Source organism: Anabrus simplex, chromosome X (genome assembly GCF_040414725.1).
Source record: "Anabrus simplex isolate iqAnaSimp1 chromosome X, ASM4041472v1, whole genome shotgun sequence".
Classification (NCBI taxonomy): Eukaryota; Metazoa; Arthropoda; class Insecta; order Orthoptera; family Tettigoniidae; genus Anabrus; species Anabrus simplex.
The window spans coordinates 42,401,743-42,420,072 of record NC_090279.1 but is presented as its reverse complement, the minus strand read 5'-3'; positions in this window follow the sequence as shown (position 1 = coordinate 42,420,072).

Here is an 18,330-nt window from a genome sequence, read left to right as displayed (position 1 = left end):
AATGTAACAAAAAACTTTATAGTTTGTCAAACATACGATTTTAACATAAATTATTACACTATGAACATACCCGTAAAAAATAAACACTCTATTATACAAAGAATGACATGTTTCATTCTACAAGAACATCCTCAGGCTCTATGAAATCACACAAAATATGCATATATGTACAGCATTGTTTACGTTGCATAAACTTGTCAATGATAGAGAGTTCAGTGATAATATGAGCCAGTACTGACAAATAAGAAATTTACAAGTATGAATATATCGAGAAATCTCCTAAACTTATCTAGACTGCCAATGTCAACTTTGTTGTCACCAAATACTATTTCAGGTAAATGGAAAGTTTTGAGTGTAGCACAAACCTTACAGAGAGGGGAAGGGAAGCATGAGAGGGGAGTGCCGAACATTGTGGATCCCTCCTACTGGATGTTAAAATCTAGTACACTGTACCATGGAGAGGAGAGGGGGAAGTAGGATGGAACGAGTGGAGCACTGTGGAATACTCTTTCCACACTGGAGAGGGGAGAGAAGGTTTATAACCTACTTCATGTTATAATGTACTTTTATGTAAGATGGATGAATGCAACTGAATGATTTTAGATGAATAATGTATGCAACTGAAATAGAGAATATCTATAGGATATTATTGTGATAAATGCCATTTTAATGAGTAAGTATGGTCCAGATATTATGTGAGTAAAGCGATGTGCGGGGAATTTTTTAAGTGTGTATGGTCATTTAAGTTGGTTACGTTAGCACTTTTTGCGATGTAGATCTCGATTGCTTCCCTCATATTCGAAGATTTTATTTTATTTTCAATGTGTAAAATTTTTAGATCTGTGTTGATGTCTGTGAAATAGTGTGAACTGTCGTATATGTGCTCCCCAAAGGCTGAATGCTGATTATATCTGATCGTTTATTGTGTTCTTTGAATCTTGTGTGGAAATTTTGTTTTGTATGACCTATATAGGTGGCATTGCAGTTAAGTTCTTGGCACTTGAATTCATAGACTCGTGACTTTGAGAAAGGGTCTTTTTTGTTTAGGTGCACTTGTTGATGTGTCTCTGCAGTGTGTTGTTCATCCTAAAGGTTAATTAAAACCCTGTTTCCTAAAGATATAACCTACTTTTAATGTGTTATTATTAATGTAGTTGAGAACCAAGTGTGGTGGTTTTCCAGGGACTTTTCTTTTGTTTGTTTAATATTTTATCTACTGTGCCTGGAGGGTGGTTGTCTTCTTTCATGATTTGTTTAACAATTTGTGCCTCTTCATTGAACTCCATTGTGCTCATTGGTATGGAAACAGCTCTGTGTATCATTGTATTCAATCCAGCTATTTTTAGTGTGTATGCATGGTTAGACTCGTCAATAGCATGCAACACCTGAGTGGGCTTTCTGTACACTTTGTAAGACAGGTTGCCATTATTCCTGCTGATTGTGGTGTTATTTTCTTATTACATTCTTGCTCCATTGTGAAGCTGGTGGAATTTTGTAAATAGTTTAGTGTGTTTAATAACTGGTGTGCATTAGTGAAGTCATTATCATATGCACATGATGTCGCCTACATACCTGCTCCAGTATAATATTCCTTTTGAATGCTGATACGTTCAGAAGATGTTTTCAAAGTTATTAAAAAAATGTTTGCTATTATACCTTATAATGGTGAGCCCATGGCTAACCCTTCTTTGTGCAATAGATCTTGTCAGTGAATGCAAAGCAATTTTGGTGTAGCATTGTTCTAATAAGGCTAATTATTTATTTGGTTTCCTGCAGTGAAGTATTTTCTTTATGATGATTTTCGATAATTTTAATGGATTCATCTATTGTTACGTTGGTGTACATGTTAGTGATGTCAAAGGGTATCTTTAACCTTTTACCACCTACATTTTTGCTCCGGTCATCCCCAGGTTTCAACCTATTAATTAGGAAACATACAAGCAGAACACACCGTTTCATTTTCAATAATATCAGAAAACATGCCATCATTTACAACATTTAACATACCATCATGTCCATTTCTCTATTCATTGAGTCATAAGTTTGTCGGTTCATACCCCCACCCGTGCTGGAGATACTCAACACTGTGGTAGGCTGTATTTGTCATATTCTCATGTCGTCTAAATCCCCCTAAGCCAATAAAGATGAGATTCTGGAAGTGTAATGGTAACATCGTACATCAACTTTCATTTCCTCTAGCAAGTGTCTTCCCATTCTGTTTCTATTTTACTGAAATGCGCCTGTTTGATTGCTGCATTGATATATACGCAATCGGTAATGTCACTGAATAGATTGTCTCTGCCTAACATATGTAAAAATATAACCTATTTCTCATTATACTCTTTTGAAATTATTGATAGGTTCAACATCATCCATATAATCATTGAGTAATGAAACAAAATGTTTGTGTTACCTGAATTGCAGCCGCATCATCATCAGCTCCGATTTCTAGATATCCGTTTTCACTTATATCACAGTTATCAGTAAAATTATCTTTGTTGATATGTTATTTACTCACTAAAAATTTACCTCCACCCCTGCTCAACAATTCTGTGTCATTTCTTATGCCGTTATTCAGCTCAGTCTCAATATCCGCAGTATTCAATCCCGTCATGTTTACGAACTAAACAGCTGACCAGCACTCGCGGAAGTTCAAGTCCGTTGCCTAGACAACTTCAAGACGAATTCTCACTCTTCTTTTATTTCCTAAGCCTTGTATATTGTACTGCATGTTCATCAAAGCCTAATAAACAATTCACTACCAAAAAATACAAAACTATTGCATAGATTGCACACGCATGCAGATAATGCAGCTGGGTGTTTTCGGGCAATATGGACCGTAAGGCAAAGTGAACAGTCGGGCGCTTTCGGGCGGGAAGGGGTTGATTAGTTATAGGCTGGTTTTAATTTATCTGTCTTCTTTAAGTGAGATTTTCTCTTTCAGGATTTTTTCAGTTGTTAGCTTAAATTGTAACTTGGCACATCATAATTTACTATTGGTCTAATGGGACATGAGCTTTTGTGTATTTTGGGGATGGCTCTTACTGTGGGGAGTTTGGGATTTTTTGATAGTGAGGCTTTCCTTTTCTTGTTCTGTGAGAATAAAGTCTGTTTGCAGGATAGCTTGTTTTATTTTGTTTTGAAATTTATTTGTAGGGTCACATTGTAGTTCTTGAATTCCGTTGTTGTTGATGACAGCTATTGTTTTTTTCTATATACCCAAGAATAGAACATAACAAGAAGTGTCAAGAGTATAGATCTTGAATAGCAGTGCACTCGCATCTCAGATATGTTCAGACACCGTTCTCTTCTGTGGTGTCTATAATTTAGAACTCAACCAGCAAACATTTATTCAGAGAACAGTGTGCATAAGCTGCAGAATTTCACCTTTAAGCAACTCCTGGACAATATCACATCTATAAATTAGCAGTTCACAGTGTTGGGAGTAGATTTTTGCTGCCGAGTCACAATTATTCATTGAATATCCCTCTTCCAACTCTCAAGGTTTTCAAAGACTCTGAGGTGCAAGAATGATGTGCAGGAATTCACTTTTATGCCAGTATAACTACAGACATGTGCTGGGATATTCAGCTTCATCAAATACCTCTAGAATGGACCCAAATTACACTCCCCAACATGAAAGTAGAATGAAATCACATCACCATATAAGCTATCAGATGAAGAGCGACTGAACTGTAAGCCAAACCTTCAGAAGATTACAATGGACTGTGTTTACAGCAGCAACAGACAGAGCAAGGAAAGATGATGACAATAAGTCGCTTCTTCTCCAAAATTATTTCACCGCTTCTCCGCCAAGGCAGAGTTTTACTATGAGATCACCCAACATTAGTAACATTGTAAAGAAGTTTAAATGATGCAAATCTTACCTGGAATTTCTTTTGGAGGAAAAATATGTTCACTATGAGATTCAAAGACCTACTGGCCATAACCGAATTAAATCCAGCACCCACAATTGTCCATTTCAGCAGCTACTAGCACTAAAATTGGATAATGTAAGATAGGAGATGATGTCAATCCCACAACAATACCATTACCAAACCATGGAGAATAAAAACATAACCATACAACCTACAGAAATCCATTTCAATAAACGCCAGAGGTAATCAATAAACAATAAACATCATTTGATGGGTACTTAGCTCATGAAATGTCCTGATGCCTCGATCTTGAAACGCTGCCTGTCACAACTTCATGGGTAGCTGGACCTAACCAAGGTTCCTTCACTATCAAGTCCACAACTTTAATTCAGCTTTTTGCCACTATCAAACATAGCATGCACTGCCATCTCCCTAGTAAATGCTAGAGGCCAATTGTCCACTTGGCGACCATCATCTGGGGGCATGTGCCACCAGAACCCCTTTCCTTGCCCCATGAACAAAGTTTCTGTCACTAGTTGGACCTATAGATGTATATAAATACTGTTGTTTGTACTTCCTAAGAGTTGGCTGCCTTGCGTAGTACATTATTACATACTCCCAGACAAAGAAACAAAAGAGAGACATACTTTTCCTAGATGCCCATGTAGCAAATGGCGACTGCTGGGGTTAATACTGGGGAAGCACATAGTAAATTATGCCCCTGCCAAACTTATTCAGCTACTAAGGGTTAAATTCTGACCTCTATAAAGTTATTTGCCATGAGACTCACAAGTGATGCATTTGTTGTTCTTTCAAGCCAGGCTGGTTCCTCTTTGATTTTTACTTGCAGGTCCATTTCACACTGCAACTGAAGTAGTTAGAAGGTACTGGGGTTCTTGATTACTTCCAATGATTTTACACTAAAACATAGGCCAGAGATACATATTACCTTATTTATGTCATTGCTACTTGGGTTATCTGTTAATAGACTAAGCATTTTGCTTGAAATTTTACATGACCGCCAAATTATGAACATACCAAAAAGACTCAAAATTTTACATGACTGTTAATATTGTGATCATACCTATTGGACCTCAAGTTTTCTATGACTGATACAATGCAGAAGAATCTCCATAACAACACTGATAACCATAACAAGAATTCTACATATGATATCCTAAACGGAAACTTCTCAAAATTTCGAACCCTACCACCATATGTCGCAGCCTACAGTGTAAAGAACAACTCAACATTCACAGCGTCACTATTAAATTGCAAACATAGGTAAATAACACAGCAACGCAATAATTAAAATTATGCACTACATATTGTAATTTCTTTCTGAAACTAATATCCGCGATTCTTCACCTGCGTAGCCCTTCAGAAATATTCTTCACTCCAAAAAATTTCGATAGGTAAGGTAAGTTACGTTATATGGCTACAACACACGAGGAACAGATTTGCTGGCACTTGTGACACAAAGGCCAGGAGTTTTCAAAAAGAATGCCAGTTATATGCGTATACAGTTTTAATGCTTAAGTAGAAATAAAATTTAAGAAAATTAAAAATATTAAATGTTAAAAATATGTAGAATGCTGAAACTGAGAAAGATTAGTATTAACTTCTTACTGTTCCCAATTGAGATCTATAAATTTGTGGACACAGTGTAAATGATAGGAATCCCAATTTCTCAATGAAGAAAATCTGTAGCACAATAAATTAACGGAATAGGCTGTACAAATGGCTAATACGCGTCTTATGTTACACATACCTCACACCTAGAGACAAAACCTGATATTTTAATTCAGTGTAATCACTTAAAACAAACACTTAAAGAACGGATTTGATTTGTATCAGTCAGTAGAACGGGCTGAATTTAGGAAAGGATGAATTACCAGTGACAACTCCAGAGTACACGACACTTCTTGAAAACAGCACTGGGTGCAATGTCCCGTTATATTTCCAACTATCAACTATCAATACAGTCCTGCTCTAGTGGGCTTTACACGTGGTCAAAGAGAATGAGTAAGAGATGACTCTCAACGTTATTTTTCACTTCTGAACGCAACGGCTGCGCAAAGATCGCCAGGAATTGCACACCAGCGCCTCTAGTGTAAACAGGGCTGAACTAAAATTACCGGGCGGGTGATTTAAATCGTTTAGCGCGCGGAGGGTCCCCAGGTTCTCGTCCCCTCACCACACTTAAATATTACATTAAATATATTTTTTCTTTTTTTATTTCTCTTATATTTTTCTTTCATTTTTCTTTCTTTCCTTCTTTCTGTTACCTTTTCCTGAAATACTGCATTCTGAACAACAATACACCTGGAGGTTGGCCTGTGCATTATTATTATTATTAATAATTTTTTTGCTGGAGAAAAGAAGCTTACCACTTGTGCTGCTTATTATAATTATTTCAATTATGGAGCTATATTTTATTTTTACTAATCCACAAAGCCTTGAAGGATCGGAGTGACTGGCCTTGCCTGTGCTGCTGAGGAAAAAGGAAGCTAACTCACAAAGGGAGGAAGGAAGTGACCTGAAGGTGAGTGGGATTGGCAATACTTATCTCAGATTAAGACCTATGACAGAAATAGACACTAACATCCCCTCGTACATCAGTCCTCTTTAACACTACTTAAGCCAACTGTAAGAGTCAATAGTATCAAGATATGCCACTTATGCAGGAAATAAAATATAAATACAATGTAAGAAAGAAAATCATACTCAGGAACCAAAATGATGAAAGGAAACTCATATGCTAAGGAGGAAGTTAGTAGGATTCAAAGGTAAATTGAAATGAAACATGATCTTTTGATTTATGGAGCTATATTCTACCTACTATCCACAGTGTTACAGGTATAAAATCATGTAGAAATTTGAACAAAAGTTTTAGTGATCATAGTATATCATAATCGCATGACATTATATTCAGCAGTGTTAATCATCAATTAATATTCATCAGCCAGAAAACTATTCATACAACACAAATACAAGATCATTCATTTATGAAAGAGAGACTGGAACTGACAAGGTACAACATAATACTTTTCTCTCTTATTGCAGTTTAACGTTGCACTGACACTGCAAAAGTTTTCAGCAACACCATTTGTATTTTCCCAAGGAACTTACTATATGATACATCTTTCAGTCTGTCAAAAGAGGCACCTAGGGCCACACACTGAAAAATATTGAGATTTGTACTTCTTTTGCATCTACTAGAGGATGGCAAATCTCTGGCAGAGTAGTGTTTGAAGAAACCAAGACATGATAGCACATACTCTGTTCCTACATACTGCACCAAAACACAAAATATCATTCAATCAGTCATCTGCATTTAGATGATAAACAATGTCAAGCTACAAAATTGTATGCATTCCTTGTATTCATTAACCTACACTATTTACAATAAAAAATGTTCTATTTTATGTGACAGTAGGATATATCAAAATTTTTCTGCTACATGGAAAAGGATGGAATCATGAATATATTTGAGGGTTTAAAAGACAAGAGATAGCTTACAGATTCTGTGATTGCTCCCTCTTACAACATGCAGGAGGTACAAATAATGCTTCCTTTCAGTCCATCCGCAGGAGAGGAGTTCTAATAAATTTACAGAAATATGTAGCATCAGGATCTACATACAATAATATGGCAGCTGATCCAGCACAAAACATTCCCATGCCAAGTCACAACATAGCTCCACCTATTAAGAGCTATGTCCAAGGAATTGCTTGCTAATTTAGTACAGTATTATGAACAATATGCTGCTACTTCCACAACATTACAGTGTGCAAGGGACTTTGCTGTGACCTAGACGAAATGCCAGTTGAAGACAGTGGAAACTCACTTCAGACAGTGCCATTTGTACCTACTGTATATCGAAGGCAGAAATCTATGTTGGTGGTTGCAGAGTAGGCTGATCTGTGGTCTGACAGCATGCACTCCAACCGGCCAACCAAGCAGAGGAGGGGTGGCTATGGTTCTACCGTGTTTCTACACCTCTGCATTTCGGACACAGAAACGGGCTGTTCCCCTACCACTGGCTGTCCTGAGAATGGTTTTTCCTTTCGCCTGCAGTAAGGCGAATGATGGGACAGTTCCTAGTATATGTCATGGCCACCAAACATCTTGCCCTCACCACAAATCTCCTTGCTTAAGATGATGATGCTTGTTGATTAAAAGGGCCTAAAATCTAGTTCATTGTTTTAAGAGAAAGTACAACTAGGCAACCATCCCCTATATATATTAGTAATCGGAGAGAATAAATGGAAGGGGGTTGACACTAGGAAAATGATGGTATCAGCTAAGGAGGACCAGGGCCATGGAGGGAAAATAAGACTCCCTAGGCCTCCATACATAATACAATCGGGGGCAGAAAAGAACAGGTCGTGATCGAAGTAGATCAAATAGGATAGATGAAAGTGGGGAGCCTGGCACAAGTAAGCGGAAGCAGTGCCAAAATTCAATTAAGGGCAACGTGGTAGCCTACCCAAGCTCCCAAGTGCATAGCCCACATGCGACCCCTTTTAGTCGTCTCTTACAGCAGACAGAGGATGCTGTGGGTGTTATTATACTGGCCCTACCCACAGGGGGACAAATATGATAAGGCTAGTTGCTTTACGTTGCACCGACACAGATAGGTCTAATGGCGATGATGGGACAGGAAAGGCATAGGAATGGGAAGGAAGCAGCCGTGGCCTTAGTTAAGGTACAGCCCCAGCATTTGCCTGGTGTGAAAATGGGAAACCACAGAAAACCATTTTCCGGGCTGCCGATAGTGGGGTTCGAACCTACTATCTCCCGAATACTGGATACTGGCCGCACTTATGTTTCAAATTATCCGAAATTCATTTGCCTTGGTGTGGTATGTTTTCATGTTCTGGCCTCAGGAGATTAGTAAAACAAGAACAGTAAAGATGCTTACCTCAAATATCTTGTACTTTTTCTTCAAACACGCAAACGAATATAACAGATATACGCATACAAATCAAAGTAAAGCAAAATGTCACAAACGTCAAAAACGTGGTCGTCCCACGTGGTCCAAGTTGCCAAACTCAAATCGACCAATAGCAATCGGAAGATGTTTCTACCAATAGGAGCTGCCGTATTCGTCACGTGGGCTTAGGGTGAGTGACGTGATGTACAACGGCGCGCCCACGCGGGTGGAGGGCAAAAGTATTCAGTCTGAGCCGGGCCCTCGGAAGGGTAGGATCTATGCCGCTGTCAAACCCTTGCACGTGGTAGTGGTGGGGGTAAGGTTCGGCAGTTCGGTTCACTGCCGTCTCAATCCTACATATATAGATTGAGACGGCGGTGGTTCGGTTATTGATGTTGGGGAGGAAGGGGCGTTAGCGTTGAAGGAGGGATTGGATATGGGTGGAGTATAGTAGCCATTACTGAACTAACACCTTAAGTGCCACGTATGCAGTAAAAAAAATTCCACCCAGGCCATTCTTTCTTTTTTACTATAGAGTATAATATGGTGCACCTTATTACAGAAATGTACCTTTTAGTCACCTTTGGCCAAAATTGTAGTCATAACATTGTGTCAAAATTGTGGTGACACATTGGTCTCACGCAGTCACTGACACTACCTTCCAGCTGTATAGGCCGCGTGAGACCAATGTGTCACCACGTATCCTAGCGCAGTTCTCACCTTCCTGACACACTGGTATACGTCTGTCTCATTAGCTCATGAACTACTAAAGAATAAAACTCCTATATTTCGAACACTGAAATCTAATTGGAAGTATAATCCAACCGAAGTTACTAAAATGAAGTTAGCAAGAGGAAAGACAAGAGCCCAGGAAAGTAACACTGATGTTGTTGTTCAGAAATGGCACAATAAAAGAGACGTTTTAATTTTGACAACTAAACACACTGGTGAGATGGTCACTATTCAGAGGAGGGATGGTGAAGAGCAAAAACCACGGAGTGTTATAGAGTATAACACATGAAAACCGTACATTGATTTATCAGATCATAAAAAGAGCTATAGTACTTCCCTGAGACGGAGTAAAATGGTACAAAAAATAGCTATAGAGATATTGATCAGCACAAGTATAGTAAATGCCATCTATATTTCCAATCAACTTGGGAATGAGAGTATATCTGTTACCCAGTTCTAAGAGGACATTGTTGAACAGTTAACAGGTACCGGTATCAAAAATTTTCACGTTCCCTCACAAGTATCAAAGACACAGGTATTACCCCACCGACTGGAGGATGTAGGCTGGCAGGGAAGACAGAGATGCAGTAATTGTTATGAAGAGATCCATCAGGAATCAAGAAGGCCATATGCCATGAGGAAGACTCTACAGTCTAAGTTCAAATGACCAACCTGTGAAAATTTCTTCTGTTTGGACTGTTTCTTCAAAGTGCACAGATTTGTAGTGTGAATGTGATTGTAAAACACAGTTTGAATCATATTTCTTCAGAAAGTCTCATTTCTTATACTTTAAATTCATATGCAAAAAGTGTACCGATTGCGAATGAGACAGTTACAAATATTTTTTCTTGAAAGTTCATGTAACTTTTTGTCCTATGTTTTCAATTTGCCTATAGGCCTAGACCCTGATATGAGACAATGAACAATGAGTACACTATACAGTACAATATTGTGTTATTTGTACACGTGACATGATCAGAAAACCATAAATAATGTCATCATATTGAGGTTGATATATTACAGTGACGTGGTGCCGCATCGAACAGGCCAAGAATAGATTCATTACGTACTGGGCACCTACTTTCATTTAACATACGTTTACATGCCAAATGTGATGACAGTATAGCACCAAGGGGCCTGAGACTTTGAGAGTGCGCGTGAGTCCAAAGCGGACTCACGCGGCCCGAATGGCATTAAGCTCTGTGAGTCAACGTTGGTCTCACGTGGCACTCAAGGTGTATAAACAGCCCATTTGCGAGCTTTAATCTGAAAATGCAACAACCCGAGAACATTATAGAGATCATTTTGCAGTTGCTCACAATCTTGTAACTTATTTATTACTCTGTACAGAATAACATCATCTGCGAAAAGCCTTATCTCTGATTCCACTTCTTTACACATATCATTGATATATATATAAGAAAACATAAAGGTCCAATAACACTGCCTTCAGGAATTCCCCTCTTAATTTTTACAGGGCAAGATAAAGCTTCACCTACTCTAATTCTCTGAGTTCTATTTTCTAAAAACAGAGCCACCCATTCAGTCACTCTTCTATCTAGTCCAATTGCACTCATTTTTACCAGTAGTCTCTCATGATCTACCCTATCAAATGCCTTAGACAGGTCAGTCGCGATACAGACTAATTGACCTTCTGAATCCAGGATATCTGCTATATCTTGCCGGAATCCTACAAGTTGTGCTTCAGTGGAATAAACTTTGCAACAGTATGGCTTCTCTTCTGTTTGTGTCCGCATATGAACAGTTAGGTCAGACTGCCTTTCTTTCTGAATGATTTGCCACAGACATTGCAAATGTTGGCTTCTCGCCTGTATGGGTCCGCATATGATCGGTCAGACTGCCTTTCCTCGTGAATGATTTGCCACAGACATTGCAGCTGTAAGGTTTCTCGCCTGTATTGGTCCGCATATGTTCGGTTAGTTTGCCTCTCTTTATGACTCGCCAGTATGTCTCCGCATATGTTCGGTAAGTTTGCCTCTCTTTATGAATGATTTGCCGCAGACATTGCAGCTGTATGACTTCTCGCCTGTATGGGTCCTCATATGACCGGTTAGAATGCCTTTCTGTGTGAATAATTTGCCACAGACATTGCAGCGGTATGGCTTCTCGCCTGTATGAATCCGCATATGAACGGTCAGACTCCCTTTCCTTGTGAATGATTTGCCACAGATATTGCAGCGGTTTGGCTTCTCGCCTGTATGGGTCGCATATGTTCGGTTAGTCTAACTCTCAGTATGAATGATTTGCCACACACATTGCACCTGTATGGCTTCTCGCCTGTATGGATCCGCATATGATCGGTCAGAACGCCTTTTCTTGTGAAAGATTTGCCACGGGCATTGCAACTGTATGGTTTCTCGCTTGTGTGGGTCCACATTTGACCGGTTAAAATCCCTTTCTGTATGAATGATTTGCTACAAACATTGCACCTGTACGGCTTCTCTCCTGTATGGGTCCGCATATGTTCAGTTAGTTTACCTCTCCGTATGAATAATTTGTCACAAACATTGCAACTGTACGGCTTCTCTCCTGTATGGGTCCGCATATGTTCAGTTAGTTTACCTCTCCGTATGAATAATTTGCCACAAACATTGCAACTGTACGGCTTCTCGCCCGTATGGCTCCACATATGTGCGGTTAGTTTACCTCTCTGTGTGAATGATTTGCCACAGACATTGCACCTGTATGGCTTCTCGCGTGTATGGGTCAGCATATGACCCGTAAGAATGCTTTTCAGTATGAATGATTTGCTACAGACGTTGCAACTGTACGGCTTGTCGCCTGTATGGGTCCGCATATGTGCGGATAGTTTACCTTTCTGTATGAATGATTTGCCACAGACATTGCACCTGTAAGGCTTCTCGCCTGTATGAGTCCGCATATGATCGGTGAGACAGCCTTTCTGTCTGAATGACTTGCTACAGATATTGCACCTGTATGGCTTCTCTCCTGTTCTAGTCACCTTGTGATAAGATAAACTACTTTTCTTGACAAATGATTTGCAACATAAGGTGCAAAAATGAGGCTTGTTGCCTGTGTGAATACCCATGTGACCTGCTACTTTTTTCCGGCAGAAGGATTTACCACCGACGTTGCAGCAGTATCGGTTCTCGCTCGTGTGAGAGCGCATAACGTCCGGCCTTTTCCTGAAATTTTTATGAGATACTGAGCATTCGTTTATAATCACACCTTTATGCAACAGCTGATCGTCAGTTTGTTCCTCTATGAATATTTCCTCCTTAGTATCTTCGGAAGGCTGTCAGTAAGAAATAAGAAAAGTAGAATAAAGAAGTAAGGAAACAAAAATATATAGGCCTAAAATAGAAACAGCTGAGAAAATAAATTTCATAGTGGCACAAGAAGACTATGATTAATTTATCTCCCATTTAAAAAATATACAATGGAAAGGAACAATCAAATGAAAATCCCATTGAATGCAAGAGAGGTGTCTACCTTGGTGGCAAATGGTACACAAAAATACATTATTATCAAGCACTAAATTTTAAAAGAACAGAGGAGACAATTTCCTAAAAACAGTATTATACAATTTTTGCTATTTTTTTCTATTAAGCACACAGCTCATCCTTAATAAATGCAAAGAATTTACAAACTCTTACTCATAATATTTTCTGTTTTACAAACATAATCAACACACATACCACTTGTGCAACTACTCCAAATAATACTATACAAATTCTATTCGGTTAAAATTTACATTGCATTTACTTATTTATTTTAATTTTTACCCTTTTTGGAACCTAACTTGCACAATGACCTGCTGTGTTTTAACCTGAGTCCCTTTTGCCACTGCTTTTCAAACAATTGATGAGATATAAGAACATGAAAAGGAACACACTGTTGGACAGCAGTAGACACAGTAGCATAGAAAGGGAGGAACATTGCAAATTTGTAAATTTAAAATCACCTACATATTTGTGAATATTCAGCAGAGCATATGTACACATACGTGTATGTGAACATGTACAATTTTAGGAAATTAAAGAATAGTAAGCAGTATCTCCAAATCATTACCCAATACCATTCCTTGCTTCTGTTTCTCTTTCTGTTGATCCCTAATTCCACAATGACTAGCCATTTCCTTCATCCTCTTATATTCATATTCCCCTGTTCCCATCTTCCTACATATGACTTGACTTGTCACCTCTTTGTTCATTTCCATGTTCCTATAAACTTTCTTTCCAAAAACACTTCACTGTAATATCAAATAATCCCACAGTACTCCCACCACTTTCCGAACAAGTGGACAATGCTTATATCATAAGCATAGAAATATCCATCATCCCCCTCTGTACATCACATTAAGACCAAAAGCATAAATCAGTTAATGTCCCAATCAATGAATCAATCAATCAATGAATCAATCAAACCACAGCAATTTGGACTGTTGGTTGTTTAAATAGAAAAAAATTGTGGAAATATATGAAACAAATTATTTCAATCACTAAATCATCTTCCTATAAGTGAACATTTGCCAAAATTTGTCCCCTTGAATTCAAACTTATCTTCATGTTGCAACCTTTCCTAGACTTAAAGAACATGATTTAAATGTGTTCATCAACTAATGTCATTCCAAGCCATCTCTCCAATGACATCTCAGAATATACTGCTTAATCAAACAACTTGTCTCCTTTCTCCAAGTCTCCCCAGCTGAAACTTTGCAACATCTCTGTAACACAACTCTTTTGTTAGAAATCACCCGCAAGAAATGGAGCTATTTCTGTTGATCATTTCCTGTTCTCTACTCAAGTAATACTGGTGATGGTCTCACACTCTCATTGTGGCTTTGCTGGAGATTTATATGCCCTCTCCTTTACAACCCCTAAAAAACCTCATAATCATATTAAGAGATCTGTAAATTTTATTTTCAATATGTTTAAATGATTACCATAATGAAGCTATATCCTTATTATGAATAGCTAGGTACTTACAGAGATCCCCATGAAGAAATTTCACCCATCAATATAATAATAAAACTGGAGAGGACTCTTTCTATTTGTGAAACAAAGAAACTGACTTTTCAACACGTTTACAAATATAGCATTGCCCGATGTCCATCTTACAATATTGACAAGGTCTTTTTCAATTACTCATAATCCTGAAACTTATTTATTACAAAAAGCCTCATCACTTATTTCAGTTCATTATTCATATTGTTTATATATATCAGAGAATAAAGGTCTCATAATACTGCCCTGTGGGACCCAATCCCATAATTGTTACAGGATCAAATAAAGCTGCACCTACTCTTATGCTCTGAGTTCTATTTTGTAGAAATACACCAGACGTGGCCAAATTTCAATGGTAAAAGGTATATTTCTACCTTTATGTAAACTATCGACCTTTATAGCCTAATCCTTGAACTTGTTTGGAGGCAAAGTTTCCACTTGGGATATCCTGGTCCACACTATTGTATTTTTTCATACAGTGGCTACAATGAGAACCACAATGTAATTTCATTATTCACATGGTTTTGTGTCATTTTTGTTAGTGAGCATGTTCTGTTGTTTATCTTTATTATCTACATATTGTTGCTGTTTGGAAGTAAATAATGTGACCTATTGTTAAGACTGTGCATTCTGTAAATTACATGTATTATTGATACTATTCAGGAGTTCAGTTGTATTTCTTAAGAGTGGTTCTAGAGAACTGTCAAATTTTGAGGTTATGGGAAGACGAAGATACCTTTCGCCAAGAAAGGCACTGTCAGAGAGCTACTTCTTGAGAAACGTCATTCACAACAAGAAATAGATTCTAGATTGCAAATACCACAGCAATCTGTAAGTAGAATTTTAAAATGTGAAGATAACAGGAAGACAAAATATGATGATGATGATGATGATGATTGTTGTTTTAAGGGGCCTAACATCGAAGGTCATCGGCCCAAGACAAAATGTCAACAACGTGTTGGAAACTGTGGGCAAAAGAAGAAACCAACCCCAAGGAGGAAGCAAAACTGATTAATTTGTCAGTAAACAACCGCAAGGTTACTAGTTTGGATTTACGTAAGAAATTAGAAGAGTATGGGTCATTTGTATTAGCCAGGACTCTGAGGCGAGAGCTGTTTAATGCTGGAATGAAAGCAAGATGACCTCAAGGCAAAGCAAAGTTTACTCCTGCTATGGCTGCAAAGAGGTTCCAGTGTGCCAAGACTCTCCAGAATTGGTCATCTGATGAATGGAAACAGGCAAGTCCATGACAATTACTGTAATTCCTAAATTATCATTCATTATTCCATTATAACCCAAACTAAGTGATGTAACCGTACAGCACAGTAAATGTATGAAATTCTTCTCTTAAACCTTACAGCTTATTGCATTTAATGCTAGGCTTATTTGCTTTATTTATTTCGGGTTTGCTTTAGTGACGAATTGGTATTTCCTGTCGAAGAAGAGACAAGTCAATATGTCAAAAGATAAGGAGAAGCATTCCATCCAGATTGAGTGAGGCATCCAACTTCAGTGATGGTCTGGAGTGTGTTTTCTTGGTATGGCCGTAGTAGATTATATATTGTAGAAGGAACTATCAGACGTGAACAGTGTAGTATTAAGAACCTTTTGGTAGCTCAGGTGCAAGAGTAGTTTGGCCAAAGTGAATTTATTGTTATGCAAGATGGGCCTCCTTGCCACAAAGCCTAGAAACAGTCCAGACATGAACCCCATAGAATATCCTTAGCCGATAGCAAAGAAAAGTCCAAAGAAAAATAACGACAAAAATTGGCTTGATTGAGAAGCTCGGTCAGATGTGGTGTCATGATGACGATTTAAAGAGTCAGTGTAAAATACTGTTTGAGGGTATGCCCAGTCTAATCAAGTCACTCATGAAAGCTAAGGGGGTGCATACCAAGTACTAATGTCATGAACTTAAAAATTGGAAACATCTCATGTGTTCAATTCTCAAATTTTTAATGTTTAATAATTTGGGCATATCTTTATAGTCACCCATTTAGCCATTGTTTTATCTATCCCAAACGCACTAATTTTTTGTCAGTAGTTTCCCGAGATCTACCCTAAGAAAATCCTTGGATATGTCAATCGTGATACTTTTGACTTCCTGAATCTAATATATCTGCTATATCCTGCTGGAATCCACAAGATGAACTTCAGTGGAATAATATTTCCTAAACCTGAACTACCTTCTATCGAGCCAGTTGGTAATTTCTTAAATGTGTATAACATAATCAGAAAGAATGCATTCCAAGTGCTTGCAAACAACACAAGTCAAGACGACTATTGTGTATTTACTAGCTTTAATTTTAGCACTTTTTCTCTATACACAGAGTGCTACTACACTAAGTATTCATTCATCTGGTATAGCTGTTTCATACATACTCGAATCAATATCTCAAAGAACTGACTTTCGTATATGCCCAGACATTTTACCCATCCCAGCAGCATTTCTAGTTTAAATTTTTTTGTATATCACATTCAATGTTCCTTATAGTGGATATTGTAAAGTAATTTCAAAGGATTAAGTGAAATTGTCAACTGCGTCAGGTACTGCAAAAGGACATGATCAAACCATTGGTGACATATCCTATGCATCACGAGTGACAGGTGCGATGCCCATCGACTAATGAAGTATACACATTCCCATGTTGTGTAATTGCTACTTCATACCTTTCTAAATCTGTCAACATTCAATACCGTACACAGCAACAAGCCGTAGTAACACGGCTGAAAGTAATTCCAGTATCAAGGAAGACAATGTACACTGCCGGCTGGTGCTCTCAGTGCTTTTCAATTAGCATTTTGGCAGTGAAAATTGCATGAGTTGTTCCAACACCCTTAATGAAGATGCATTGTATAGCAATAATGCTGGCGATTTCACCCAGTCAATAATGAAGGCTACTCTAAAAGATCTTCTCATGTACAATTGGGTGCAATTTGGATGGTAATTTGCACATTCTGCTGAATTGTCATTTTGCTCAAAAATAGGCACAAGGATATTTACAGCCCAATGACTGGGAACAGAGCCAGAGTCAACTCTGGCACTGAATAAGCTTGTCAGCCAGTTGATAATGAGTTCTTTAAACTGCCTCATCTTCCAGAAGTTTGCTGGATGGTCATCCGGTCCTGGGGCTTTTTGGTCCTTCATACTCCTAATGGCAAACTCCACTTCCTTTGATGTGATGCATAAGATAGGACTTACCATCAGGAATAGGGTGATGTGGTAATTCAATGCAGGAAATATCTACAAATGTTGTTGCCAATGATTGAGGATTTATTGTTTGTCCTCTAATCACTGCTCATCTTTGTCTCTAATGCAGACAGTGTGCTCAATTCTTGTGTCAATTATCATCAGATGGAAAACAGTTCTCTTCTTCTTCCCTTGAGCTCAGAGGTGTACAGAGTTTATCAGGACTACACTGACAATAATTCAAGGATGCTCTTCGTATTATGTTAAGAACAATGGTTCAATCAGACTGGCGGGAAAAATAATATATTTGAGAAAATGAGGTTAAATTGTTACTTCCTGGTGCGCGATTGAATTTGAAGAGCTGCTGCCGCCTTTCAGGGAAGATAAGGGTAAGGAGGCGTTGTGGAGTGTATGCGCAGACAGAGATAATTCTTCCTCATACAACTTCAATATTATTGTCTCTAACAGGCAATATCCACAGTCCATTTATCTAATAGCTGTAACTGCACACACAGTTAAAGAACACACTGTATTTAAGACACACATGTTAGTCAAGGAAAGCACCAGATTGTTTCTCCTCTCGTCTGTTTGTCGCAGTAATAT